This window comes from Nyctereutes procyonoides, unplaced genomic scaffold (genome assembly GCF_905146905.1).
Source record: "Nyctereutes procyonoides isolate TBG_1078 unplaced genomic scaffold, NYPRO_anot_genome, whole genome shotgun sequence".
Classification (NCBI taxonomy): Eukaryota; Metazoa; Chordata; class Mammalia; order Carnivora; family Canidae; genus Nyctereutes; species Nyctereutes procyonoides.
Window position 1 is genome coordinate 7,087,226 of NW_026575137.1, and position 27,799 is coordinate 7,115,024.

General features: G+C 40.0%; 1 long non-coding RNA gene across 2 annotated transcripts; it reads left to right on the forward strand.

The window, feature by feature from the left end:
- The first annotated feature begins 549 nt into the window (after nt 1–549).
- On the forward strand, nt 550–27,707 carry LOC129495654 (uncharacterized). Of its 2 annotated transcripts, XR_008661580.1 has the most exons (4): nt 550–2,426; nt 2,975–3,046; nt 13,637–13,835; nt 27,528–27,707. It is a non-coding gene; the product is annotated as an uncharacterized LOC129495654 (long non-coding RNA). The 2 variants fall into 2 exon arrangements; XR_008661581.1 differs by lacking the exon at nt 2,975–3,046.
- Nucleotides 27,708–27,799: the final 92 nt, after the last annotated feature.

Below are 27,799 nucleotides of genomic sequence, written 5' to 3' on the forward strand. Positions count from 1 at the left end.
TAAGTGTCCCTGAGGTAATCCCTCTCCCCCCTCCCCTGCACCTCTCCTCCCTCCCCCTGTTGCCCCCCTCCTGCCTCCCCCTAGCCTCCCCCCTCCTCCCTACCCCCTCCCCCTAGCCCCCTCCTCCCTCTCTGTTCCTTTCCCCCTCCTCCTCCCCCTCCTCCTTCGCTCTGCCTCTCTCCTCCCTATCCCCTCCTCCCTACCCCTGTTCCCCTCCCCCGTCCCCCTCCTCCCTCCCTCTGCCCCCTCCTCCCTCCCTCTAGCCTCCCCCCTCCTCCCTACCCCCGTCCCACTCTTCCCCTCCCCTCTCCCCGTTCCCTTACCCCCTCCCTACCCCCTCTTCCCTCCCTGTTCCCCTACCCCGTCCCCCCTCTCCCTGCCCCTCTCCTCTCCCCTCCCCCCCACCGCCCTCCCCCCTCCCCCTCCTCCCTCCCCCTGCCCCCCTCCTCTCGACCCCAGCCTCCCCTCCCCCTGGCCTCCTCCCCCTCCTCCCTCCCTCCCTGTTCCCCTCCTCCACTCCCCTCCCCCGAGACCCGGTCCCGGCCGCCAGCTGCCCCGGGATCCTGGCCGCCGCCTGTCGCCTGTGGGTCCTTTGCGCAGGAACCTGGTTGGAGCGAGCGGCTTTGGGGACGCTGGCACCCACAGTCCCCCGGGCGGCCCTAGAGGAACAAGAGCTCCTGATGGGCTCTGATGAGAGGGAAGCTCCCCGGGTAGTCCACCCACGTGGTCCTTCAGGCATGGAGAATGGGGTAGAAAGGCCCACCCTTGACCCGATGCCCGCTCTGACCCCAGAGGTCCTTTGATATAAGTGGCTTGATAGTAGGGACACCTGGCCTAGGGACTTCCCAGAAAAAGATCAACGGAGAAACATTTCAAGGATTCCCGCTGTCCAAGGGCTCCTCCAACTCTTTCTGCTGGTGTCTTTTCCGCTTTTTTGCCCTTTTTTAACTTTCGTGTTCCTGGTTGTCTTCTTCTTCCTTTTCAGAGTTGGCTGAGCCATCCCATCCACCCGCATTGCTTTGATCCCACCGTGCCCCCCCCCCCTTTCTCATGACCCTCCAGCCCCACCCCAAGCTGGTCCTTCCCCTTGCACTCCAGCCTGTGGATACACTGCGGGGTTGGTCCTGCCGGAACCTTAAACTTCGCAGGGCTTGGTACACGGTTAGCAGCTTGGGCTCCAATGCAAAACAGATTTAGTAAGGGTGGAAGCAGTCGAGTCATTAATCTCTGAATCTCAGTGTTTGCTTTTAAATTGCAGAATGAAGATAATAGTACACCTTTGCCTCGTAGAATTGTGAGAATTAAAATACAGCTGACCCTTGAACAACAGTGATTGGAACTGCGTGGGTCCACTCATACAAAGATTTTTTTCCATTCTAGTGCAGTACTGTAAATGCATTTTCTCTTCCTTATGATGTGCTTGATAACCTCTTTTCTCAAGCTCACTTTATTATAAGACTATATACCACATAATATACGTACAAAAATGTGTGTTAATCATTTGTTGGTAAGGCTTCCAGTCAACAGTAGGCTATTAGTTGTTAATGTTGGAGGGAGTCAAAAGTTATATAGGGATTTTTGACTGTAGGGATCAGATCCCCACATTTTTCAAGGGTCATCTGTAGAAAAGTTAGATGCAAAAAAAAAAAAAAAGAAACAGAAAGAAAAAAGAAAAGAAAAGTTAGATGCTTGATACTATGCCTGGAATCAGTGTTCAGCTATGTGAAGGTATCCATAATTAAAAGTATCATTCCCCCCAAAAAAATAAATAAAAATAAAATAAAAGTATCATCCCCATACGACCTGCTCTTCCTTTTGAGTTTCTTACTTCATAAGATGACCTTCTACCACTTGCCTGCTGGATCACTGACCAGGACACTTTGGGTCCTCGCTGATCAGGTTCCTGCTTGCTCTTGCACGCCATTCTTCTCAATCCACCTTGGTTTGGCTGAGTCAGGACAAGTGCTTCAGTGATGTCAGACACATGCTTCTTCCTCCTGCCTTTTCCAGCTGCTGTGGTTCAGGTGGAGGAGCAGCTCCCTAGTGCCTTCTCATTTAGCTGAAGTTATACTTCTCTGGAAGCTTCCAACATTACCTTCCCATCAGCACCACACTCAATTTGATGTTTCCTTTCCATTTCTCCACTATTCGCTACATAATTGTCACATTTGCTCATTGTGTTGAAATGTTTGGCCTACATCACTGTCTCTGCCTTTATTTTCTTTTTAAGATTTTATTTATTATTCATGAGATGGAAGGTAAGAGAGAAAGAGACACAGGCAGAGGGAGAAGCAGGCTCCATGGAGGGAGCCCAACGTGGGACTCAATCCCGGGTCTCCAGGACCACGCCCCGGGCTGAAGGCAGCGCTAAACCACTGAGCCACCCAGGCTGCCCTGTCTCTGCCTTTAGACTGAATTTCTTCAAGGTAGGCTCATTACTTATGCACTAAGAAGGAGTAAGGACTCTATAAATGTTTGAGGAATGAATAAATGATCACAGTTTATAGGAAAAGATATTAAGGCAGAAACACCAGACAGGGGACCAACAAAATTGCCTGGGCAAGAATCCATGAAGGGTTGAAGTAGGGTAATGGTCATGGAGTTAGCAGGATGAAAATAAATTAGAGGAGAACATCTGTAGGCCTGGCAACTAACTGGATGGTGGAAGAGAGGGAGGAGTCAAAGATAACACTTGAGTTTATTTGATATAGTGGCTCCATAATGGGACCACTAACCGAGAGAAAGAACACAAAGTTTCTGGGAAAGATAAAGGATTCAGTCTTGGTACTTGAGATTTGAAATATGTATGATATAAGCCAATGGTGTCCTTCCAGTAGGTAGTTGAAAATATGGATAAGGAGTGACAATGGGGCTTCTAGAAATTTTGACATTGGTGCATAGGCAGCAGGTAAAGCCATGGTTGTGGATGAGTGAATGGTGGCAAATGTATCAAAATTTTTCTGTACTCTTTCAGGTACAAGTAGGGTTGCATTTCCTGGGTTCCTTGTCGTTGGAATGAGCCACGTGACACATTCTGCGGCGAATTGTGAGCATAGCATTTAATTGCTGATGCAAGACCTTCCAGAACTCTTTTTTTCTCTTTGCCATGGCAATCAACAATGTTCTAGAGAGTATATGCTCCGTGAGTCTTGGTTTTAGAGGGAGGATGATGCAGAAAAGAGTCCCATTCACCTCATGATGGGTGTTTAAAGTGAGTCAGAAGTCAACACTGGTCATTTTGGGCAACTGAGATTTGAGGGGTCTATTTGCTACCGCAGCAGATCTTTGTCATTTCTGACTGATACGAATGAGAAGGGAAGAATGAAATCTTGAGAACACTGTTGTGTTCATTAGACTATTTTGCATGTAAGAAAGAGAGATCCAGAGACCACCTTAATTAAAAAGGTGAAAGCAGAAGTGTTTATATGGATGTAGATGAGTGGCTAGTAGGAATCCAGGCCCTTCGAAACAGAAGCTGTTCTCTTATTTCTTTCCCATCGGATCTCCCATTTTTTTCTCTACCTCTTTGATCTGTCCTCACATTACTGACTGCTAGTTCTTTTATCCTCTCATCTACATTTCAGAAGCACAGTCTAATTGCAAGACCCTTTATCTCTAAGCCACATCATTAGTGGCCAACCAGTCTGTGGTCAGGCACCCATCCTGACCCAAACAGTGCCACCCCTACAAAACACACCCCCCCACCACCAGCTTGCCTGAACCTGGGAGCTCTGGTCAGGGCAGTGCAAACTATAACAGGATGTTTCCATCCTTGCCTGCTACAACTTATTTTTCGCAGAATTGCTAAAGCTATATTGTACAAATGGAAATTAGATATGCCTTAACTTACACTCTGACCTGCCACCCCAGCCTGTTGCATTAGCAAAAACATCCCAACTGCTTGCCTGGTCTACAAAGCCCTTTATGATCTAGCTTCTTCCAACCAGTCCTACCTCATCTCCTGCTACCCTCCCTCCAGCCATACTGGCCTCCTATCTCTCCCTTGAATAAGCCAACCTGGTGTCAACTTCAGGATGTCTACACTCTGCCCTTACTAATCTCTCTTGTTTGAATACTCTCCCCTAGCTTTTAAAAAGTTTATTATTCTTTCCTCCCTTCTTATTTATTTTAAGTTCTACAGTAGTCTCAGAGATGAAGTCTGCATTAGAGTCTTAGTCCTCCTTTTCTTCAAATATCTGTGATCTCAAATATGTATGGTTATTGCTTTACTGTCTTCCCTAAGAACACCAAAAGCCCCATGAAAGTGGTCATCTTTTCTGTCTTGGGATTCTCTGTATTCTCTAGAATAGTTCCTGGCACATGAAATATTTTTAAATTAATGAAGGAGATGATAGGTAGTGGGCTTGTGACTGGCTGTTTTCTGCTGATCCTCCATCGGGGTTCATTCTCTACTTTTCCCTGCCTTGCTGTGTGTCTCAGGAGGCTGAGCTCTAGAGTTTCCATCATACAGCCTCCTTCATACTCTGGGTTTCCACTAAGGTTTGGACAATGGAAAGCACCAGAAGAATACTAGACGATAGTAGGAGTAAGAAGGGGTCAGCGTATTTACTACACTTTCCCAACCCAGCTTCACTATTTTTGGCAGTGACTGAATTCTCCCATGACCAAAGTTCCTCTATCAAGTTTCCAGCTCCACCTGGCTCTGCCAATGGTTTCCTGATGCTTCACCATCCTCGTAATACTCCCTTGATTAGACTCTTTACTATGGCCTCTGTCACCCACTGGGACCCTGACCTGACTGACAGCTAAGAAGGTCAAAGGCTGATTAGTTCAGTACAACTCACCTGAGTTCACACAACTTATCCAAGGCTGTACAGAGAAAGTGATGGAACCAGGTTTTAAAGTCAAAGTTCAGGAATCATAAAGGTCAGGAGAAATCGTTAGACTGGAAGCCCAAGGAAGAGAGAATATTAAGAAGGAAGGAAGGGTCACCAGTGCCCACTGTTGCAAAGGGTTCAAGGTGAAAGAAGGACCAATAAGTGTCCCTTAGAAAATTTGTTTATTTATTTATTTATTTATTTATTTAAAAAAATTTTTTTAGATAATCTGTTTTAAAAATAGCCACTTACAGGGGTCCTGGGTGGCTCAGTCAAGTAAGCATCTGACTCTTGGCTTCAGCTCAGGACATGAATTTAGGGTCTTGGGATTTAGCCCTGCTTCAGGTTCCCCACTCAGTGGAGAGTCTGCTTGTCCCTCTACCTCTCTGCTCCTCACCCTGTTCACACCAACTCTCTCCCCCTCCCATATATAAATAAATAAATAAATAAATAAACAAACAAACAAACAAACATCTTTTAAAAAATAAAAGTAGCCATTATGGCATTAGGGAAAGTTCTTTCAGTGAAAGGCAAATTTCAGAAGTTTGGGACTATTGGAAAGGTGAGTATAGCAGAGTTTAAATAGCTCTTGTGATGATCCTGAACAGAAAGGAAGGAAGAAAAGGGTGACAGCTAGTAGGGAATGCCAGGGGAGGCAGATGGCGAGATTACGTGATACTCCAGCGTGTTTATTAGTTGAGATGAAGCAGCCTGGGGAGAGAAAAGGGTTGAGAAACAAAGAAAGTGATGAAACCAGGTTCTGAAAAAGATGAGGGGAAAGGATTAGATGTCGGGAAGCAACACTTTCTCTCAGGTTTAAAGGAATGACCAGAAACAAATGCAAATTTGCCAGTGCTGATTTCTAATAATGGAGTCCACCACTGGGGGTTTATTTGGAGAGATGCAAACAGTTTTTCCTCTACCCTTTCGTAGCCTAGGGCATGATTTCCATGAATTTCCCTGATCACAAATAATTTCTCTGGTTTATCTTCTCAGCTCTTTAGGTGTCAGTTATACAGTGGGTACATTTTTCCAGCCTCCTTGTTATAGACTTGCCACTGTGTCTGTCATTTGAATTCTTTTTTTCTTAGTATCTGTGAGGAGAGGGAAGGAGGTAGAAGAGGGAATCCAATCAAGCATTATTAATTAATCACATTTAAATGCAAAATGGTAAGATGCTATTAAAAACTAATTCAATGGTAAATTACTCTGCAAACTCTAAATTATTTTATAATTATGGATTTTACAATATTTCCCAATATTACCTTTACTCAAATGTAAGTACATCCATAATGACAAGTACATTTTGATATGTGGGTATTTTGAATTAATAGTTAAAATTAATTTGCTAGGATTTATTGCTAGGATTTCTTGTTATTCATGCAAATTGTTTCTCATGGACCGTTATGAGTCTTTGCATGATTGTGATGTCTTTATCTTTCTCTACTTCATGTTTACATCTTTGATTGGTAGGTTTTGGGGGAGATTTTAGGGTTCTGGGATCAGAATTAGAATCTGGCTTAATTTGTAATAGAGTTTCAGAAGCCTTGAATTCTTCATGAAACTCTGTGCCAAATGGACACACAGGCCAGGCATCCTTCAGTGACTACTCCTGCAGCCAAAGGAAAGTGTAAGCAATGAATCAAGTAGTAGAATAAGAACAGTTCTGCTCTTCGAGAAGCTCTCCAACTGGCAAGGCAAATACTTTGAACACTACTTTTGGAGCACTTTACAGAAGACAAGTGTCTTCTTTTTTTCAGACTTGCTTAAGATATATAATTTAAATGAGAGTCTGGACCCTGTGTGAGGTGGTTATTTCAGTGTTAACAACTAACTCTTTCTGAATGATATTTAACTTATTTGTTCATCAGAAACCTATTTGGGGATCCATACTTTGCCAGCTGCCTTAAGGATATAAAGATGAACTAAAGATGTTTCCTGCCTTTCAGGAGGGACAGTCTAATTGTGAAGAAGAGAACATTAACTGAGTTACAAAGTATGGGTAATGGCTGCATCACAGTGATGTCAAGAGGTTTGGGATGGCAGGGGCAAGGTAGATGATTCCTGATGGCTGGCCGTTTCCAAAAAGCGTCCTTCCTTCTGTTCCTAGGTTTCCTTAGTTCCAAGAGCTAATGGTGAATATAACCAGTCTTCTTCTCTAACTACCTCTGTCCATGATTACAATTGTGATGGGAAACTCTATAATCTTGTCCAGCCTTGATCCACCATCATTTTGCTTACACACCCGCCCATCCTTTACCTAGTACACATTTTCTTCAGGACTGTATCTCCAGCCTCCCTCTTCTCTTACAGCACTCTTCAATACATATTTGACCCAGAAGAAGTGAGTCTTGGTGAAGGTGTCAGGTCAAAAGTAGTGGAAAAGGGGGGAGCACCCACTCATATCAGCTAAGTAGTTATATAGCTAATTACCAGTCATGGTGAGAAAATGGGAAGTTAAAGGCTAATGCTACAGATAGAACTTCCAGTTCAGAGCAGTCAGAAGATTTAGTGTTTCTAATTTCTATTTTTTTCAATTCTGTGAAAACAAAATATCGAGGTTCAGTTAGAAAACTCTTGTTCATTCATGACAGTGTAGGAAAATGCTAAGCCTTGCGGTTATTATAACTGTTACTAAACGAGTAGATGTACACACAAAGTATTGCTCAGTCTAGACACTACATTGATTAACACGATATAGAATATTAGGAAGACAAATGAATATAAAATATTATTTTTAAAGTTTTGTTTAGAAAGAAAAAAAATTTCAGAATATCCTATTATCAATGACCCTTGCTTCCCAGTATAGAAAATATGATCAGAGACTGATATTATTTCTGTTGACTGAATCTATTATTTTTAGGCATACATACACAGAATTTTATGATTTCCAACATGTATTAAATACTTGTGGCTTTTCAGCTGTTCTCATAAATGAAGATTTATGAAGAAAATATGATTAGAGAATATTTTTTAAAAATTGGATTTGTTTCAAGATTATTTGTTTTAAGTAAGAGTTCCGGAAGAAAGGCATACTCTGCTGACCTCCAGGCATAAAGTGACCCATCTGGCTGATTTTCTTTTGCCTCATCTCTTCATGTCATTCTCTCTCAAATCTGTCCTCCCATTTGAAGAGAAAGAAGAGAGCAATCTCCCTTGGAATAAGAGGATTCATCTTCAGTCAACAGAAAGGAATTTTAAAAAACCAAACAGGAGGGGTAGACAGGCTTGCTTCTTAAACCACCAAATAAGGTCTTATTCAGTAATTACTTATTGGGAACATCTATGATTTCAGCATTTTAAAGGACGCACTGAGAGTGAGACTGCCCTCACAGATCCATCTTGCAGTGTGAGAGGCATAAACAAATATAGCATGGAGCGTTAGGTATAAGGGCAGCACAGAGGAAGGAGTGACTAAATCTGTCTGGGTATCAGAGAAAGTTTTGCAGGAAAGGTGATATTTGAGCTGGATGTTGAAGGATAGGTATACACTTATTTATATCCTGCTTATTCCAAAGGGATTTAAGGTACCTTGTAGGAGTTGACCAGATAGTGGAGGAGTAGAATAGCATTTCAGACACAGGAAGTGCCAAAGCACAGAAATGTGAAAGGGCACAGTATGCTTCGGAAGTCGTGGGAAGGTTTGAGGGCAGATGCACAGAGGACACATGTGAGCCTGGGGGGGGGGGGGGGGGGCGGGGAGTGAGACAGCATAACCGCTGGGCCAATCTCTAGCAGTGATTTGCAAATTTAGGTATGTATCAGAATCCCCTGGAGGCTTTTAAAAGCACAGATCCTTGGGGCCCCATCCCCAGAGATCTTGATTCTGCAGATTTGGGGTAAGAGAGGGCAAGAATTTACATTTTTTACAAATTTCCTAGTGATGTTGACACAGCTGGTCCTGGTTCCACACTTTCAGAACCACTTCTTTAGAGTTGGGATTTTATCCTATAGTCCATTGAGAGTACCTGAAATTTGTGTAGTTTGAGAAAGAGTGAATCAGATCTGGATTTAGAAAGTTTACTGGCAGCTATGAGGAGAATGAGGGAGGAAAACCCCTTGGTAGATTATTTCACACGTCCAAGAGACAAAGTAAATGGGCCTCAACCCATTTACAGAAAGATGAAATACACTTAAGAATGTCTAGAGGCAATAAATAAATAAATAAATAAATAAATAAATAACCAACCAACCAACAACAAAAAAGGATATCTAGAGGCATAATCAAGATTACTTGGAATGATTGAATATGGGGAATGAGGGAAAGGGAAGGAATCTCAGAATGTTAAAATTATGTTCCAAAATGTAACCAAAATACTATAAAATTTATTCAAAGGACCTCATGCTACCAAAATCTTTAAAATGGGCTCTAAGAAATCTTGCAAAATTTCAGATGACTTTCTTGTCAGTGTCGTGTATAATGCTTTTAGAGCCAAAGAGAGAGAGACAGGGAGAGGGATAGCTTGGTCATAGTCATTCATCAGTCACTCCTCAAAATGTGTGACATGAAGCCCACTCAGGTATGGTCAGGCCTTTGTGAGGTAGCATCATCTAGGGGTGCTATTTACCCACTATGTCCATTAACATCGGAACTTTGATTCCAAGTATCAGCTGTGGTCTTTCCAGCCTCCATATACTCTTAATAACTATAGGAGTTTCCCCTGAGACGTAGGAACTTCGTAGACACAACATGAAGGATCGGTTACAAGTGGCTGACACCACAGAAGAGAAAGTGAAGTATATATGAGTAACTTGATCCTAAATTGAACCCATAATATAACAATTCAGCAAAGTTTTGATTTTAGCTTCAAGTTTCTCTTTGCAACTGAATCCTTAGCCAAGTGTGCCTAAGGAGCCATCTCTGTTCTGTTCTCTGTTGTTCTCACAGTGCCAGGTTCTGCTGGCCCTTTTCTTGTGTTTTTGTGCTTTTCTTTCCTCTTGCAGGGCTGTGGAAATGGTCACTTCCTTGTGCAAACCCTTCTTTATCTTTTTGCAATTTCTGAATGTTTCCATCAGTGTAATCTCTGCCAGTGGCATTTCTAAGGAGGTTGATTTGTTCAGTTCTTATTGCTAAATAGTTATAACCCATTATAGCTTCTCTTTGTTTTTCTGCAGCCCATTAACCCTCTCTGTCTTTCGTATTGGACTCTGTGTGCTGCCCATTGGTAGCGATGAGGTAGGAGCAGGGTAGGAGGGAAGTATGGAGCGGGATGGGAGTAAGGTATTATGTTTTGCTCCTTTCAAATTAGAAGAATAACTTTCAGATTGGGTATCAACTGGAAACAGATCTCTCCCTTGGACAGAAATATTGCCGTATCTTTAACAACGTTAAACATAATCTCTGGCTGTAGCCTTTCAGGAACTTTCTGATTCACTATTTTTATGCTCACAAATCATGTGGGAAACAAAGAAGCTTCATAGTCATTGTTGAGATTAGAGGGATTCATATGTTACTCCTTCTTCTCACCACCTAAATTCTAAACTGGAAGAGATGCAGGAGTCAGGAAAAGGACAACCCAAACTTTAACTCTATCACTGATAGGGTCGATGGGGAGTCTGTCTTGGAGTAAAAGCCGAGTAATGACAAACTGTGCCAGTCTAGTCCTCAAAACAGCACATTAGAGGGAAAGTTTGAATCTTTAGCACAGAGAATGGCTGTCATCCTCCTCCCAGGTAATTCCTTCCACCACCATGTGGAAGAGTAAAGGGGTGGAGGACAAAAAGTCCAGAAAAACACTCTTTCATGGAAACCAGGGGATGAATTACCCAAGACAGATATATTTTCTAATAAAGTTTTAATGATAGTTCTAGGAAAATTACAATGACTAACCACACAGTGTCTATCATTTGACTTCTGAAGAGTGTCAGTGATCTCTTCCTTTAAGATAATTAATGTCAAAGACATTAAAAATTTTAAGAAATCAGGAAAGTTAATGTTTATTTTCCAGTCTATGAATGAAGATGACAAATGGTGTAATTATATGCATAACTTGTGAATAATTCTACCAATGAGCTATTTATTTAATTTAAAAATATATGATTTGGAGAGTTAAAGTTTTGGCTCTTTTTTTAAGTTGTCACATGCTGTTAGTGATTTCCACTCCATTCCTCTACCTTCCACTAGTACTAAAATTCTATCTGGGTATGTGGCCACTCCACTAAAGAAACTATTGCCTAGTCTCCCTGGCAGCTAGAAGTAGCCATGTAAATAAGTTCTCAGCGATAGAACAGCAGAGTAGAAGGGATGCCTGCAACTCCAGTCTCATTTGCTTAAAGGAAATACTTTGCTCTATTTTCTTCCCCCTTCTTGGGCTGAGATACTGAGATGACAGTCATCAGTGGCATCAGGATCCCTTAGAGACCTAATGGACCAGAGCCTTTCTACAGCTTAGGCTGGCCAGACTATAAGATGAGAGCAAAATAAGCTTCTGCCTTTTTTAGGCCACCATGTTTTTTGAGGCTCTTTATAATGTCAGCTTAACATTTATACCAACTAATACAAATAGTTATGCCTATTTTTATTTTTTATTTATGTATTTATTTTTAAATATTTTATTTATTTATTCATGAGAGATAGAGAGAGAGAGGCAGAGACACAGGCAGAGGGAGAAACAGGTTCCACGCAGGGAGCCTGACTTTAGACTTGACCCCAGAACTCCAGGATCACGCCCCAGGCCAAAGTCAGGCACCAAACCACTGAGCCACCCAGGGATCCCCTATGCCTATTTTTAAAAGTGTTAAAATATTCAGTAGGAAGAGATCTGCACACTTAATTATTATAGCGGGTTGAATAGACATCCCCAAAAGATAGATCTATCCAGAACCTAAAATATGGTCTCATTTGGAAAAAAAACATGTTTGAAGATGTAATTAAGAATGTCAAGATGAGATCATCCTGGATTAATTGGGTGAACCCTAAAGCAAACGACATATGTCCTTATTAGAGACAGAAGAGGAAAATAGGGGAGAGAGGCCATGTGAAGATAGGAAGGGACTCAAGGGATGCATCTGCAAGCCAAAGAACTAGAGCTGGAGAAGGCAAGGAAAGATTCTCCGCTTTCCCAGGGATGATGACTCAGCCTACACCTGTGAAAGAATAAATTTATGTTGTTTTTAAGCCACCCGGTTTATGGTGATTTGTTACAGCAGCCGCAGGAAACTAACACAGCTATTTAATAAAATTTGATAATGAAGATGAAGAAGGACATGGAGGAGTTAAAAAAAATAATTTCCTGTTTTGTTATGAAATACTGAAAGGAGTATAGAGCACTAATATGAAAGTGGCTCATTCATTCATTTGTTAGACACCTTGGGGCACCAGGGTGGCTCAGTTGGTTGGGCATCCAGCTCTTGAACTCAGCTCAGTTCTTGATCTCAGGGTGCTGAATTCTGACCCTGTGTTGCTCTACACCGGGTGTGAAGCCTATTTAAAAAAAAAAAAAAATTAATTAAAAAAAAAAAGACACCATCTGATTGCCTGAGGTATATCAGCCATTGCAAAGTGCCAGGAATATAAAAGAGAGACATGGTCCCAACCTTCAAGAAGTTCGTTGTCTCTTTGAAAAAGATACATGAACGTTGATGACACTGCTTCATTTAAAAAAGAAGCTAAAAGGAAAGAAACTTTATGTCACGATTATAGGCTACTTGGCAATGAGAAAACCTTACGTGGAGTTGTGGACACACGAGTTTGAAATCTAAGAGAATTGGATATTCAGTTTGTTCCACACAGATCCTTCTATTGGGGAATATGACAAACACTGTAATAAAAATGGTTCCTTGTATTTCTAAAGGTTTAACTTCATTAACTTTTTTTATAACTTAATCTTTATTACCTTACAAGTAAGTTGATGAAATAACACTCCCCTCTAACCAGTTGAACATCTCTAACTTAGAATAAGTTTTAAAAATCTATTTATTTGTTTATCAGTAAGTAGACTCCATTCCCAGCATGGAGCCCAACATGGGGCTTGAGCTCATGACCCTGAGATCGAGATCTGAGCCAGGATCAAGAGTCAGATGCTCAAATGACTGAGCCGCACAGGCACCTCTAAAATTCTATTTAATAAGGAGAATTTTTCTAGAGTAAATAGAATTGTTTGTAATATCTCCTCAATCCCTGGTTTATGAAGTGCACTTTTTTGTATTTGGCAACCCCATCAGGGATTTATTTCAAAATTATGTCCAAAACAATAAAAATTACTTATGATCACTTGGAAAGAATGCATTAAATATTATTCCTTGGACTGTATTTCAACCTTGGAATGAGCAATGCAAGATTCTCCCTTGCACAGATAAACTACTAAGCAATATGGAATCTATTATCCACGTCACCTCCTAATTTTATTTTGGAACCAAAGATTCCTAGTAGATTCTCTTATTGGAAGGGACATCGTCCTTAATTACTCTGTCTTCAATGTGATACAGGTAATGTGAAAATCTGATTCTGTGCTCTTCCCTGGTATTTCAATGTTTCATATCATTTTTTTAAATCTTGGCTCTATTTTTAACTCAATGCTGAACTTGTATATTTCCTTTTATAGTAGGCAATCTTATCTTGGACCCACAAAATGAGGATTTACTACTGTGTAGGAAACATATACTGAAAATAAGTACACATAAAAATACTGGAAGGAAATCCACCAAAATACTCTCCTTTGGGTGTTAGATATATGGATAAGTTTTTAAAATCCCCTTAGTGCTTTGTATGCTAATCTTCTATATAATAAAAATGGAATCAATTTTGATGTTTATTTGCAGTTTAAGGTATCATCTTTATTCTACACATGTTGAAATAGGTAGGAGGAGATTGTAGTGGAGTCTGTCTCGCTCATGCTCAAGTGAACACAGCTGGGCCTGAAGTTGTCTTCCAGGATCAAGTGGAGAAGCTCGAGCAGCCCTTCTGAGGAATCCCAACTAAGGAATCTCTGCCTCCACGTGCTTGCAGGGCAAAAGTAGTGCTGGAGAGCTCTTCTCACCAATCCATGAGGCATACAGGTAAAAAGAAACCAACATTCTAAGCATTTTCCTCAATCCAAACTCATTTAAAGTAAGAAATATTTACAACAATATTGAGAAACTATAGTCCCGAAGGAAAACAAATGGCATCACTGACATATTCAAGTTTAGCTTAAGTTTTTTTTAGAAGGTAACGAAGTTACATTTTCATTTAAATGCCTAGCTATTTGCTATAATCTTAGAGTGCCATAAGGTGGTTACTAATTTATTAGGTAGCATTAAAATTAGCATTTTAATGAATTGTCTTTTTTTGCCACTAAATTCTGTACAGCTTATCTCAGTAGTATTGGGTTTTGGTAATATAATGTTTGACAAACTGATAACTTTTGGGAGAGGGTAACATGAAATCCTTTGTTCTGTGAAAGTAAAGCAGCTGGGAGCACTTTTTTATTTTAAACACCTACGCAGGTAAATGACATACAACAAAATCAGTTTTGGGTTGATGTTGCTGTTTCTTCACTCTCTCTGAATAAGATTTTTGTTGGGCTCACACAGCCATTTTGCTTCCTGGAGTGAATCTTCTTTCATATTTTTTCATTCAAGTTTTCATATGAATGTTTTTAAATAAAATATATAAGTGGAAAAATATGAAACCTGTGATATTGTTTTCCAGGGTGTTCAGTGTCAGCCTCAAAACACAAAAAAGAAAAAAGCAAATGGAACAACAAATAAAGTTGTCCTGGGTTTTTAAGGCTTAAAACATTCACCTATAAAAACACTGATATTTTCAGACAGAAAAATGTTTCCCGGCTGAAACAGTATTTGCTATTATAGGATATATAGTTAAATAGAATGAGAAATAAGGGCAAGCATAGACAAATACCAAAGAAAAACTTCATTGTGCAAATGTTCTCAAAAATAAACTTGGAGAAACATACCTCCCTGAGTATAAATATTTCAGCTGAGTTTATGTAAAGGTGTTATCTGTTGAAGTCAGCAGAAATCATGCCTTCATACAATTCTGGCTAGAATATGTTTTTTTAATGATTGCTAAAGTCTCATAGAAAGGTCTATATAATTTCTTGTCTTGTGTTAAGTAAGAGTTCTTGTTTCCATGTTCAGGTTTTCTGTGAATTAATATTTTGAAATATCAATTTCCTAAAAATGAGGGCATGATCATTATTTCAATTGTAAACAATCAGTTGCAACCTTTTCTTTTGCAAACCTGCCTTGCAAATACTATGTGAGTCTTTACATGTTAGCATAACACCAGATAGCCTCATGTCATGTTTTAGTATTGTCTGTACAGATATTTCATCTGTGGGAGGTTTTTCATCTGTCCATCATGGATCAACCCAGTAGTAAACTGTGCTTATTTTAAGTCTTCTATTTTTAGCCTAATGATTTATCTTAACTGACTTTTGAGGTCTGTTAAAGAACAAAAATAATTTGGAATTAAAAATAATCCATAGTGTCACAAATAAAGAAAATGTGTTATAAAAAATAAGCTAAAGCAATTTTAGCACATCAGATTTGATAGAGTCCATCTGCTTTTGTTGCCTACATAAATTGCCTTTTTTTAAAGGATTTTATTTGTTTATTCATGAGAGACACAGAGAGAAAGGCAGAGGGAGAAGCAGGCTCCACACAGGCAACCTGATGCAGGACTCGATCCCAGGATCCTAGGATCATGACCTGGGCCAAAGGCAGACGCTCAACCACCGAGCTACCCAGGATGCCCCATAAATTGTCTTTTCTTTAGCTTAGTTATCTGCAGATGCTGCCATAGAGCCTCAGCTCCATCCAAAACCAGCCCTGACCATGCCTTAAAACAATGTGAATCAAAGTGGCATTTTTTTCCCCAGAGAGCTGTTCAGCTAGCATAAGACTATACCAGTCAGAAAACACAGAAGAGAAATGCAACCTGGAGATGCAAAGTTTAGAAGGCACCAGCATTTTAATGGTTAATAAAGCCATGGAAGTAGGTGCCATCATTTAGGAAAAGAGAGTAGAACAATCTTTACCAGCTGTCTAAAATCCTGAATAAACACAGCACTTTCCCCTCATCCTCATTATCATAACCTCAATGTTCACATTGTTCCAGCTTTGGTTTTTGTGGTCTGTATTGTAAAACTAATGTTTTTGCGTCATTTTCAAATTACTATGCAATTCAATATCCATTTCCAGATTACACATGCAAAACCCCTGACGATTTAGGAGAGCAGCTACATGAGCATAGTAACTCACCTAAGGGACCAGCCATGGCTCCTATCCACCCCCAGGCTTGCTAGAAACAGCAGATGAAACCATCTGGGTGGAGATCTTTGAGACTTGGTATACTAAAGTCAGAATTTACAGGATGCCCTCGCAAGCAGCAGATAAGACCTAGTTCTAAATGTATGTGCAATGGGAAGTCTTGAGCGTTTGCTTTTGGAACCTGGAGCATGGCATATAATGGTGATCAGTACTGTTCATCGCACAATTTCAATGGTGGCTTGCAGTGTGGCTCACAGTAGATAGGATTTTATTACCGGTATTCGAATCATTTGTGTTTCTCTTAGTGTTTGAGAGCTCTCAAATTCCAAACCCAGCAAAGCAGATGAACAGGCGTAGGTAGGAGTACGGGTAGCCTTTGTTCAGTGTGCGGGGTCATGGGTTCACTATCAAGATCTTGTGGACCTTTCACGGGCTGGTTTGTAAAAGTTTTATTACTCTGTGTACCGTCTTGTCAGGGCCTTTACTGACACCAATACCAGTAAAATGTATTCTGCAAACAAAAATAGCATTTTTGCTTCTAAAGCAATTTTTCATGCTTAACATTGTTTAGAAATTTGAGTGAGTTTCAGGGTACTATTTAGTGATGTTTTGCCGAGAGTATCAAGGATGTCCCTGAAATTGCCTCAAATAATTATATCCTCCCCAATACTTCTGAGAGGTATGTTCTTATAAAGCAAAATTCAAGGGCAAAAATAACCGAACGACAACAGTAAAAAAATTTTATTAGTTGGGAATTTGGCTTGAAGCCACAGTACAAAGCTCAAGTAAACTAGGCCGTGCACTTGAAAGGCTTCTTTTTCTTGAGCTTGTTTGGCCTAAATAACCTCAGGCTATAGCAGCCTCCGAGGAGGATTGCTCTCTCTTCCTTTTTAGCTTCAAAGGCAGCCCTGAGACTCCAGTGAGCACTCGTGGAAATGGAGAGAAAGCCAATTGGAGAGGACCCTGTTAGCTCTCCTCTGTGTTGCTGAAGTAAACTTTTTGTTGTGCCTCAAACTTAGGGAGAGGATGACCTCTCTGTGCCCCCCCCCGCCCCCCCACCCAACACCCTGCTCTGTCCTGCCAGCAAGCCAAATGGAAGCAACAGAGAGGCCTCCAGTGACCTATAGCCCTTTCGAAGAAAACTTTGCCTAAGGAGCAACAAAACTATTTCAAGTAATTAGGTACCTTTCTTTAAAAAAAGGCAAAGTGTGGTTGCCTTCTTGTTTTCTGTTAGATAGATTTTTTTTTTTTTGTAAAAACGAGGCTCTTGGGGGATCCCTAAATCCTTGAAAAATAAATCAGCCATCTTCTCATTCCTTGGGGACTGGTGGAATAGTGTAAGCATGGACACACAGCAGACACACAGACACACAGACATTCTTTTTTTTTAATAATAAATTTATTTTTTATTGGTGTTCAATTTGCCAACATACAGAATAACACCCAGTGCTCATCCCGTCAAGTGCCCCCCCTCAGTGCCCGTCACACATTCACCCCCACCCCCCGCCCTCCTCCCCTTCCACCACCCCTATACACAGACATTCTTTACAATAAGTCTGGCTCTGGCTTTAACCCAGAGCCCTAGTGAGCGGGGCTGAGTCATAGAGTTCTACAAGGACTCCTTTTGTGCCATTGGCTTAAAGCCTAGATAAAATGAAAGTAAAGAGGCCTCTGACTTCTCTGCACTAGGCCTACAACCAAATTTTTGCCTTAAGAGTCTTGCTACTCTATTAATAGTAAGAAGGGAGGAAAGACAAGATTTTTAAAAAAGAGCACCAAGGGTAAAAGAGTCTTTTTCTTTTACACTTGGAACTGATGTTACCTGAGTTACCAAGTCCTAGGCCACTCAGCATTGGGATGTTGTGTGTATTGGGGGGCACCTTAATACAGAAATCTTGTAAAAGGACACACTCTATATGAGACAAAGAGCACTGAAATTGAGATACCCACAGAACCCTAAAGATGCCAAAGTCAGAAGTATTTATTTATCTGCAAATCTCTTTGAAGCCATCAGCTAATAATAGCTGACCGGCTTTGCTTCTTCATTACATCTTCCCTCAGCTTCTCCTCTTGAAATGCTCATCAAGTTTTGTTATTCTTCAACAGCCATTTTTTCTTAGATTGGGAGCTTCCCAAGGGCGGAGACATGTCTTATTCTCTAGTGCTTAGTAGGCACTCAGTAGACTTTTGTTCCCTATTGAATGACACGTCATTGTGCCTTTGACTATAACTTTTATGCAGAGTAGCATTGAGGAGGGTCTTCCAGGTGATGGTTTCTTCATCTCCCCGAAAATATAGAGTGTGTAGCCAACGTTAACTCTAGAAGTATTATAAGTATTATCATTTGCATAACTGATGAAGTCAGGAAAATTAGATCTCATACAAATATGTTTAATTCATTGCTAACCCTTCAGACTGGATTTTATGTGTCCATAACCCCATAGCCATCCTTCTTTCATAGATCTCTTATAATTTCTTCATAAAAATCTGCATTTCCACTAGGCTATAAACTGCAGGAGTGCAGGAGACTGGTTTGCTCACTGCTGGATTCCTAGCACCCATCACCTGGCTCACCCTTTATTTAATAAGCATCTGTTGAATGAACAAAACGTTTGAGCGAGAGTCTCCTTTCTAGACACTAACCGTAAAGTTCCTTTCCCATTGGATCACCTCTCTGTTTTCATGTCACAGACCATTAGAAGACTAATGTTACCTATTGTGTGTGTGTGTTGGGCCACCTGTTGGAGTTACTGCAGCCATTCATGTTCACAATCGTTGAAGACTTATGCTTCAGCAGTTCTTATATTTCATTAGAAAGACAAAGAAGAAATACACTACAGCTGAAATAAATTGTAAAAGATATCTGCAACTCAGCTCTAAAACGTACTTCTAACTTTCGACATTATAAAGCAGTGCACGAAACTGTGTGAATCTGGCTGTAGTTTTTATTGCATAAAAATTCATAAAAATGTTTAATGTGTAACTACATTTTTTAATGACAGGTAAAATCCATTTTTGTATTTATGTGTGGTCACAAGTAACCCTTGGTTCAAAGTGATATTTCTGTTTCAGATAATCCTTACAGTTCCACTTGCTTAAGTACCTTATTTATTTATTTTTTTAGATTTTATTTATTTATTCATGAGAGACACAGAGAGAGAGACAGAGACACAGGCAGAGGGAGAAGCAGGCCCCTTGCAGGGAGCCCGATATGGGAATCGATCCCGAACTCCAGGATCATGCCCTGAGCTGAAGGCAGATGCTCAACCACTGAGTCACCCAGGCGTCCCTTAAGGTACCTTACATAAAGCACTTTTTAGTATATAAACATAGATACCAAGATAACTATTAATTTCTTGAGTTATTGAATTTCCAGGAAATTGTACTTTACGTTTAATCCCAGAAATAGAATGCAAAAAGTCCATTTTAAAGCCTCTTACTGGGATCCCTGGGTGGATCAGCAGTTTGGCGCCTGCCTTTGGCCCAGGGCACGATCCTGGAGTCCCGGGATTGAATCCCGCGTCAGGCTCCCGGCATGGAGCCTGCTTCTCCCTCTGCGTGTGTCTCTGCCTCTCTCTGTCTATCATGAATGAATAAATAAAATCTTAAAAAAAAAAAATAAAGCCTCTTACTGCCTAGGACAAATTTTTCTATCTCTTCAAGGTAGAAAAAGGAGACAGCAGAAGAAAGTAATATCTTATTTATAAAGTATTGCTTTTATAAAATATACTTAACCATATTTCATGTTAAATAACCTCTTAAATGACATTGTCAAAAGAGTAAAACCCTCAGAAGTCAAAGCAATCTAGAAAGACTCCTGCTGAGAAAAAGTTAACATAAACGTATTACTAATATTTAGTTCAGGAAAACTCAAGTTTATTCAAAAAACTTAAATGTAGTTTATTCCATAAGGAACAGCTTATGGAGGAGGAAAGACAAGGAGGAGTGAGGAAAAAGGAAAATATAAACCAAAAAATGATAACTTTCATACAGAAATGAAAGAACAGAGGGCAAATAATTGAAAGGAGTACTCTTGCCCCACCTTGCCAGTCACTCGGCTGTAAAATTCAGCATGTGATGCAATTTCCCATGCCTTTTGAAGTACTAATTCCCTGATTAAGTACTCTTGACCTTAACCTGGAAGCTCCATGAGCTTTCATTCATTATTCATTAATGGGATTTAAGACTATTCTACTCTGGAGAGACAGATACTCTTTTGCCTTCAAGGAATATGCAGTCAATTAGAGGAGACAGGTAATTGAGGGGATGCTAAAATGGCTTAACATGTACTATTATACTGGAAACGCTCTTTTCTCATGTGTGGAAAAAGCATGCTAGGAAAATGCTCCAAAAACTCTGTCAGTTTCTTACATATAAGATCCTAAAATGGCATTTCAGGACCATTTTTTTTAAATTTTTTTTTATTATTTATTTATGATAGTCACAGAGAGAGAGAGAGAGAGAGAGAGAGAGAGAGAGAGAGAGGCAGACACACAGGCAGAGGGAGAAGCAGGCTCCACGCACCGGGAGCCCGATGTGGGATTCGATCCCGGGTCTCCAGGATCGCGCCCTGGGCCAAAGGCAGGCGCCAAACCGCTGCGCCACCCAGGGATCCCTCAGGACCATTTTTTAAAAAACTGGTATTAGTTGCACTTAAAATATGACACCTATAGCAATGATACTTAAAATTATTTATAACCTCCTATATAATAAAATTAATACTGTTTTCATCAGATTCTATTTCAAGTCACTGTAAAACTTTTATCTTCTCCCAGAACTAACCATGCGACCAGCCTGCTTCAGGCATCACCGAGTCAATGGAGAAGAAAATTGAGAAACAATGAATTTAGCGTTTATTATCTTACTTTTGAATGGTTATGTTGGGGTGCCTGACCGGCTCAGTAGGTGAAGCATGTGACTCTTGGTCTTGAGGTCATGGGTTCAAGCCCTACATAGAGCTTACTTAAAAATAAAATAAAAATCGAATAGAGTTATGGTTAGGATATGTTTAAATAGTAAATTCGGGACACCTGGGTGGCTCAGCAGTTGGGCACCTGCCTTCAGCTCAGGTCATGATCCCGGGATCCAGGATTGAGTCCCACTTCAGGCTCCCTGTGAGGAGCCTGCTTCTCCCTCTGCCTGTGTCTCTGCCTCTCTCTCTTTCTCTCTCTCTTCTGTGTCTCTCATTAATAAATAAATCTTAAAAAAAATAAAAAAAAATAAAGGGAAAATCTGCCCTCAGCCTTTTCTGAGTCCAAGGTGTTGGGTATGTATGTGGTTCTGTGGGGTATCGTCAATGTTGCTCCAGAGAACTATATGTATCACTGAACACCATCTTGGTACTTTTGTTTATGTAATAGATGATGATGATTACTTTGATCTAAAATTAGGTTAAGTTCTGAAAGCTTCAGTTATCTAAATTGGACTTAAATACTCTGTGGAAGGGCTACTCCAAGTAGTTTCTTGTGGAGGATACCCAGGGATACCCAGAGACAAGCAGGAACAAAGTCATGAGGAACCTCACATATCATGTGAAAGTGCTTCGACTTTATTGTGAAGTTAAAGTATGTTCTGTTCTGATGGTATTTCACAATCTAGTAGAGGTTTAGACAGGGTCTTGCTGCCTAATTTATCTTCTTAAGTATATGTTAGTATTAACTGCTTTAAAACAAAAATCTCAGTTTGTGTAGATGTTCTCTCCCTCCTCTGAATGAGGCCATGTTCCTTGTCAAAGGTGAGGTGAGAGGTGATTACATCAGGATTCTGAGGAGAGTGTTAAAGATTTCCCAGTGGATCCATTCAAATTCCTCATTCCTTCCAGAGTAGAAAGACTAGAGGCCAAAGCAAGAGTATAGGTGAACATGTATGACGTCTGGACCTATATAAGGTAATGATAGCAGAGATGAAGAAGGGATTAATTTGAGTGGAATTTTGATATAGAATTAAGTGAGAGTTTTTGAAGAAGTGGGAGAAATGAGAGATGATTCCCAGGTTCTTGACCAGGGTGACTAGTGAATGTAACGTGCAGGTTGAGGTGGAAGTTAATAAATTTAACTTTGGACATGCTGAACTGAGGGACATCTGTGCGAAGACATCTAATAAAAAATTGGATGTTTGGTATGACGCTCAGGAGAAAGATCTAAGCTAGTGTTGTAATTTGGAAATCATTGTGTTTTGGTAGTTTAGATGTTTATCCAAGGTGAGTGTATATAATGACAAAAGAAAGATTAAGGATGAATTCTAGGGGAATACCAAGATTTATAGGGTAGAGGAGATAAAGGCACTTCTTAAGGAGATAGAAAGAAACAGAAATGGTTGTCATGGATACCTTAGGAAAGAAAGACTTTCAAAAAATTTAGTGGTCAAGACTTTTAGTCACTGTGAGGGGTCAAGTGAGATAAAGACTGGCTAACTTCCATTTAATTTGGAAATTAGAGCAATTTCAGTTAGTGACGCTGGTAGATATCAGATTCCTGTGGGTTGAGGAATGAACAGAAAATGAAGTGAATTCAGATCATTCTTTCAAGAGGCTTATTTATGAAGGTAAGAGCAGAGATTATAGCTAGAAGAAAACTCAGGATCAAAAGCAGTTTTTCTTTAAGACGGGAAAGATATGGGTACATTTACTTGTGGAGGAGAAATCAGTGGGAAAAGATCTCAGGGGTAAGCAGGAAAACAAAATTGATGCCACAGAAATTATTACAAGCAGAGATACAGCACGGAGGTTTGGAGGAGGGATTAGCTTTAGAGAGAAGACCTTTAGACTGGTAGGGGGTAGAGAATTGGGGGTTTTAGAGGGGCATTGATATCTAGTTTAGTTTAATTGCACTCCAGATGTGTGATTTCCTCTTTCTTACTCTTTGGAGAGTGTGCATGCCAGGCTGCCTCCACTCCTTCATTCACACCACTTCAGGAGAGGTGGACCTAATGACCTAGTAAATTTGACTAGAACAACCGAGCATTAGAATTCTTGGTTGAATTCCAGCCACTCTTCCTTTTGGGAGCAGTCTCTCCTACAGAGAGCATATGTTCTCCTGCTCCTTCGAGGACACACTTTTCCTCACCACACAGGAAGAGTTGCTTTGGTCCATTGCTGCCTTAAACTTGATTCTATGTACCTCACTCTGACTCAGCATTGTAAGACTCCTGTGAGTAACATACACAAAGCCATATCCTACAACCTGGCATTTGTAAGTAATAAAGATGGTATTTTGGCCTCTGTCACTCCTTTCTTGCATATCTCAAATAGGTCAGTGTAGAAGAGGATCATCTTTGTGTTAATCTTTTACTCATCAAGCACAGCACTGCTTACGTGAATTTGGACAACAGCTCGTGGCTCCCCACTGTCTGGTCTTCCATTATTTATTGGACATGGTTGCCCAGATGAGCCTATATTTCCCAGCCCCCTTGCAGCTAAGTGTGGCCATAGGACTTCGTACTACTATGGAAGGGGATCAGCAGTAATGAGCGTAACTTCCACCTCACTTGATTAAAAGAAAGTTACTTTCCCTATTTCTTTTGTCTGATACCTTAGATATGGCTAGAGGCTTAGATGTGCCTAAGATCTTAGACCTTAGATATGGCCATGAGCTAGTTAGACTTTGTAGAAGAGGAATGAGCCCCAAGGATCAGCAGAGCACGAATAGGGAGGGAATCTGAGTTGCCGAATATTCAAGTAGAGCCCACTAGGCTCTAGGCCACTAGGCTGCCCTGGGCTGTTACTTGACAGAGAAATAGACATTTATCTCATTTAAGCCATTGTATATTTGGAGCTCTTTCTGATGGCAGTTTAACCTTTACCTTAAAAGCCAGGACTGAGTTGTTTGGGCCTTAATATTTTAAAATCCAGAGATGAAAAAAAATAAAAAATAAAAAAATAAAATCCAGAGACGTAGATGGAATTTGACCTACTAGAGTCTTTAGCTATGAACTAGACCACAGAGGTATAGATACGATTGTTTCTTATATAAATGAATAGCATAACTTCTAATATTAAAAAAATGTGACAACCATGGGCATAATATGTTCCAAGAAAGGTGGGAGGGACAGAAGGCTCCGTTTATGCTCGTATGTACAAGAAAAGAAGCTAAATAAACTTATACTCACTCTAATTCTGTTTATTTGTACCAATTAATTTTCAGTCACATTAGGAAAAGATGAACTGAGAAAATTCTTCCGGGCATTCTAGGCAGAGAGCACAAATAGCAGGCGTAAGGTTAATAAGCCACCAATGAACTCAGCATCAGGAAGAACCATGTACCTGGCACACTGGGGAGGAGAATCACAGGAAGTGAGCTGAGGCAGATTGGCAGGTCCTTGTAAGTCAAGATAAGAAATAGGGATTTGACTTTAGGCATGATGGAAGCCATTAGAAAATTTTAAGCAGCTCAGTAGCAAATGAAGGGATCTGTCTTTTAAAAATATCATTCTAGAAAACGGATGCAAGGGAAGAAACAGGGAAACTGATTAGGAGATATTGTAATAACCCAGGCCAGTAACCATTGGACAGTGGTTTAGATCTTTTGAATATTGAGCACAGCAAGCCCCTTTATTAGCAGCAAAGTAATAAATAATATTTAGTTGAAGTGAAAGAATTCAACAAATACCAAAGATGTCTGTCTGGCACTCATTAGCCAGAACATTCCTTCACTCTCAAGCTCCAGGATTGCTGCTGGCTGCTCCCAACATGCCTTTGTTCCCAGGGAGTGAAATGTCTTGGCTCAGCTCAAAAACCGTGAACGGGGGCTCTCAACCACAGCTGCTTGCTTCTGGGAACATGATCAGCAAAATGGATGTCTAGATTTTCAATCAAGTGAAATACCAGCTAGCCTTTTGGTTTAGTACTTCCAAAGTCAGTTGCTGCCAAGTCCAGTCAATACTGTGAGCTGTTCAAGAGGCTTCTACAGCTGCTTGGCCCTAGAGAGACTTGTGGTGGTGGAGCTATTGACAGCTCACAGATGGAAGAGCTTTCAATGTTAGTTGGTCCAGTGTGCTGGAAATAACAAAATTGGCAAGAAACAGGTGACTTCCGATTGGCACAGAGATGAGGTACCAGGAAACTGGCACAGATGAATCTAACCTAAAGAAACATCCTAAAACATATAGTAGGTTGTTTCTTTTTCCTTGCTCAGCTAGTTTCCTTGCTCTAAGCTTGATATCTGATGCAGGCTTGACTGACTCCTTTAGATGCAGGAGCCCTTCCTGTTGTGGGTGCTCCAGGAGCACCAGAGGTAAACAGGTAGCAACCTAGAGAACTCCCAACCATGATTCTGAAACAGATACCACCCACCACTGAGAAACCAATTCAAATAGCCTCAATCTGAGGAAAAAATAGTCTTGTATCTGTGTTCAGGCATTCTCTCAAATGACACACGGTGTACACCTACTTTAGAAATTTCAGTTTTTCAGGTCTTTTCTCCCTGTGTGTGTATGTGTTTGGCAACAGCCCAGACCCTGACACTATACAAATTATGAAATAGCATTCCCATTACCATCATCTTATAAAATATGGTATATTTAGCAGTTAGCAAAGAATTGTATTTGAAGCTTGCATGTAAATTTTTTAGAATATTCTATGTAACTTTGGACCTTACAATTGAGTTAGGATATAAAAGTTTGAGTAATTATTCAGAAAGAGTAAAAAAAAAAAAAGAAAAGAAAAAAAAGAGCCAAGGAAGTATATAACTTATTGACACACAGATATGAAAATAAAACTCAAATTGGTTTCCTAAGTCTGATTAAAAAACAAATAGTAGTCTCCATATAATCTGAAGGATTTTTTTTTTATAGTTAGTAAGCGGCCTTCTACAGTGTACCACAAACTCCTGAAGGAAGAAATGAGCAATTATCTCTATTCATGAAAGGCTCATTGAGAGAACATAATCATGGGGACAAATTTAGGATAAATGCAAAATATTTCTTCCCCATGGAAATTGTCAGAGACTAGAATCCCAGGGGCTTATGTGGAATCTTCCCCTTGACTATATAAAGGGGGAGACAGAAGACAAGCAGTTACCTCCTGAGTATCTTTCATTCTTAAATTGTGGCTCATCTGTGTCAGATGGACTCTAAATGTCATCATCACCTGGAAAATTTGGGTGATGAGCTAGGTTTTGCCATTATCCAAATAACCACTGTATGATGGAAGTAGGATCTCCATGGTAGGACAGTTGTCCCTTAAATAGAGAAGGTAAAATACAGAAGGAGGAAAGTATCTTGAAAGCAAGCAAGTATGAAAAAGTTCCTGCCATCCTCAAAACAGACACTCATCAAAAGAAGTCTCCTGTACTTGTATTTCAATATTTATCTTTTAATATGGGGCTTATGATGGGGTTACATCCTGATAAACTCATCATAAGTTGAAAATCCCATAAGTCAAAAACATATTTAATATGTCAAACCTACCAGACATCATGGTGCAACTTAGCCCACCTTAAGCCACGCTTACATTAGCCTACAGCTGGGCAAATTGTCTAACACAAAGCCTATTTATCATAAAGGGTTACAAATCTCATGTCACTTATTGAATATAGAACTGAAGTTGAAAACAGTTCCGTATGGGTACAGAATGCTTGTAAGTATATCAGTTGTTTACCCTTGTGATCACCTGGCTGATGAGAAACTGCAGCTGGACTTGCTAATTCAAAATTCAAAGTACAGTTTCTACTTAATGGGTATGGCTTTTCCACCATGGTAAAGTAAAAACAAAAAAAATCATTAAATTGAAAGATTATAAGTTGGGAGCTGTCTATAATAATATTTTTAAGTAAGAATGACACTGTAGAGAAAACATCAGGTAAAGTATACTTTAATCTTCATACTTAGCTCAAAGTATACTTTATACTTAGGCTTAAAGTACAGCTCACATTCTTTTATAGGAGTTTGTTAAATCTTGTGATATAGGAACACAGTTGTGAGTTGGGTAATTATCACTTACTCAGAAGCTCTTTTGCTTGATACATCTCATTAACTCCGCTAGTAAAGTATTCAAATGAGAACATGTTTGTGTTGAATATTTTTAAATAGACAGTACGGTATGGGGGTTGAGTTTGATAAAGCAGAAAAAATTAAAAGTTGAGGCTCAGACTTATTGTAAGGATGAAAGCACTTTGTGTTTCTGATTTGGTTAAAAGGGGAGAAAGAAGATCTTGGTCAAATTGAAATAAGATTTTAGAACTCTGAATGTTTGGAGGCAATAACCTCAACAAATCATGTTTGTACTTTCAGTGGAATATCTTATTATGAAATTCCATAACTCAAATACATAGTAAAATGAATAAACCAGAAGTTGCGGTACTCTAAATAGTTGTAAGAATACTTTCCTCATAGAGACCTAAGCCAATGTTATCTAAGAAACTTACACTTCTGCATTCTTCCAAAATGTACTCAAAACAGTTTCGAATCTATGCCATGCCTCCAGTCATACTCCATGCCTTTTAGGTAATAATTCTTGATTTTTCCCCTTGTTATTTCCAGGGCTTTTTGTTATTGTTATTTGCTGCACTCTTGGTGAAGAACATTCTGGAATATTACAACCATTTAGGAAAAATAACCTTCTAATGGAGAACACAACAACAAACCAAACAAAAAGAAATTCCACATAATTTCAGATGATAAAATAGAAAAGTATTCTGGTAATAAAAGATGGAGACTTGACTTTACCTCACAGACCTTCATTTTATGCTTGGAACCTATCCCTCACCCTGACACCTTTACTTACATGAATATATGGTAAAAACACCTTCCTA